Source organism: Physeter macrocephalus, chromosome 10 (genome assembly GCF_002837175.3).
Source record: "Physeter macrocephalus isolate SW-GA chromosome 10, ASM283717v5, whole genome shotgun sequence".
Classification (NCBI taxonomy): Eukaryota; Metazoa; Chordata; class Mammalia; order Artiodactyla; family Physeteridae; genus Physeter; species Physeter macrocephalus.
The window spans coordinates 70,845,575-70,848,769 of NC_041223.1; positions in this window are offsets into that span (position 1 = coordinate 70,845,575).

Sequence of the window (3,195 nt, forward strand, 5' to 3'; positions counted from 1 at the left end):
GGAAGCAGCTGCATAGCACAGGGAGATCAGCTCGGTGCTTTGTGTCCACCTAGAGGGGTGGGATAGGGAGGGTGGGAGGGAGACGCAAGAGGAAGGGGATATGGGGATATATGTATATGTATAGCTGATTCACTTTGTTATAAACCAGAAACTAACACCATTGTAAAGCAATTATACTCCAATAAAGATATTAAAAAAAAAAAAAAAAAAAAAAGACCAGACTATGACAATCCCAGCTCTCTGACTCATCAGCCTGGAGACACATCCTTTTGCCAGCCTGCCCCTCCATCCAGGCCAGTTTCTCCTCTGCAAACACCACAGAGGTAATGGCTGGAATGCTTTAGAGCATCCAATCATCACATTTATCCCACTGTCACGTGATTAATAAAGGTTGCCAGATTTAGCGAATTAAAGTACAAAATGTCAGTTAAATTTAAACTTCAGATAAATAGGAAGTCATTTTTTAGTATAAGTGTGTCCCAAATTTTCCCTGAGAATACTTCTACTTTAAAAATGATTCATTGTATATCTGAAATTCAAATTTACCTGAGCATCCTGTGTTTTATCTGGCAACCCTACCCAAAATAAACTGGGACCATCTCTGGTGCCACCCACCTCAACCCACGCTGTGTACCCAATCGGCACCTCATAAATGTTTTCTGGATGGATACACACTGAAAGGTAAACTTTCACATTACTGTAAATGAACAGGACTCTATGGGGCCTTTTCAGGACAGACCCCTCCCCCATATCCTCTGCTGTAGCTCCTCTCTGAAGTACCCAAATAATAGTATCTCATGCATATTTCCTGAATTTTTCAAATGCTGAAAACCACCACCAAATGGAAGAAATTAACTACTTGATGATCATGAGCCCCCAGACCTTTGGGCATCTCAGGATAATGTTAACTGCCCCGTTACCTCACCATCAACCAGTCAGAGAACTGTGCGTGAGCTAATCACATATCCTGTGACCAGCCCCCCTCCCTGACATGGCCTTTAAAAATGCTTTGCTGAAGAAACCCTTCAGGGTGTCTGGGGTTTTGGGGTGCATGAGCCACCGGTTCTCCTTGCATGGCCCTGAAATAAACTTTTCTCTGCTCCAAACACCGACGTTTCAGCATTGTTTGGCCTCACTGTACGTCTGGCACATGAACTTGAGTTTGGTAAGAATAGGGAGGTCAAAAATGGTAAATGTTCATCTTTTAGCCCAAACAACATGGCTAGATCACGTAAAAAGAAGGACGATATTGTTCAGAAAGAGTAAATGAGAACACCTTCACGTTGAATAGCATACACAAGTGATTCGCTCAAACAGCCTTATAAAAACACCATAACCAATGGTCAAGTTCAGAGGCAAGGCCACTGTCAGGAGTGCAGTTGCCCACACAGGTCACTTTCCAAAAGGCAAAGCTTCACGTCTGCATTTCCCCCAAGGCTGCCTTATCTTCCTGCCACCCCAAAACGTATCCTACAAGTCATATTTCTCAAAAAAGATAAGAAACAAGAAAATCTACCACCATGGAGTTAGAAAGAGATAAGAGAAATAAGCTGTCTAGATTCCAGCTTAGCAACGGAGAAAGGAATTAAGGACCCGATATGTTTCATAGGTGGAAAGATGAATACAGTGGATAAAAGAAAATAGGAAAGTTTCTTTAGGGCTGAAGTAAAACTGACAGTAAAATATTCAAGGCTACAGAGAAGATCAGCAAGGCACTTCTCCATTCTGACAATACATTTGTATAGAATTGCAGATCAAAGGTTCCTTCACGAGGACTTCTTTATTAATTCTTCATATCCCCAAACCCTGTTAGTAAACCTGTCCCCCTAACAATGCATGTTTTGTATTGTTGCTCAACAAAACTACTCTTAAAATCCAAATGCTATATGCGAATAGGTTGAAAAGAAATAGGCTTTGGAAAGCAGAAAGAATGAACCTATACAACTCACGGCTCAGAACATCGTTAAAACATTGCTTACTTCCCTTAAAAAAAAAAGTTGTATTACACATATCTAGAAAGGAACACCAGCTCACAGGAGAAAGAGTGTGGCTTCTGTACTAGCTCTGCCCCTTAGTAGCTTTGAATTCTTGAACAAGTTATTTTACCTCTCTGGCCTTGTCTTTTTTTTTTTAAATGAAATATAGTTGATTTACAATGTTGTGTTAGTTTCAGGTGTACAGCAAAGTGATTCGGTTATACATATATATTTTTTCAGATTCTTTTCCCTTATAGGTTATTACAAGATATTGAGTATAGTTTCCTGTGCTATACACAGTAGGTCCTTGTTGCTTATCTATTTTATATATAGTAACATGCATATGTTAATCCCAAACTGGCCTTGTCTTTAATATGAAGGTATGATGCTTACTATACGGAGTGAACATCAGTTAACATCTATAGGACACTCAGCACAGTGCTCAGGACATATCTGCTTCCTTATTCATTCATATAGAGTACATCGTTATCATCATCACCATCATCACCATCATCATCATCATCACCGTCACCACTGTTAATTCCAGTTACCGACTGCTAGCTTACATGCAAATGGCCTTACACACATCCATTATCAAGCAGGGCAGATCTAGGATTCTAGTCCCCATTCTGTGATTTTAAAAGCCCTGCTCTGCTTACACACCACACTGTCCCTAAGAATAAAAATTCTGTCACGTAAATCCCTTTACTTCAGTACTGTCTGTACTTTGAAGAGTCAGAAGATTTATTGATATTTAATAGCAGGAAAACTGAGGGTTTCAGAAGTGTGAGAATGAACCACACCCTTCCGTGAAAATCTGGTGGAAATTTCGGATTCTTCTGAACTTCAGGGAGTAAGAACCTCACCAAGAATAAGAGAGAGCATTGCTGGAGTCTAGGATCCTCCTGACAAAAATAATTCTGGGGGTGGTAAGGACAATTCTGGAGATGGTGAGGGCAGGTTCAAGAGAGAAAAGGCACCTTCTGTGGATGATTAGGACCCAAGAGAAGAAATCAAACACTTCTCCCCTGGCAGCTGGAAGTCAATTTCAAGGCTGATGATGGATGAGAATTTGAAATATTGTTTACAAAAGTTAAAGAAGAAATACCTCTGGAGTTCAGGTCTTTTCAAATCAATGTATTTTGCTTCTTTGAAACCAAATGCTTCAGAATCTCAAAAATGGCATACCTAGTTTACCCCTCAGATGTGCTCACACAGG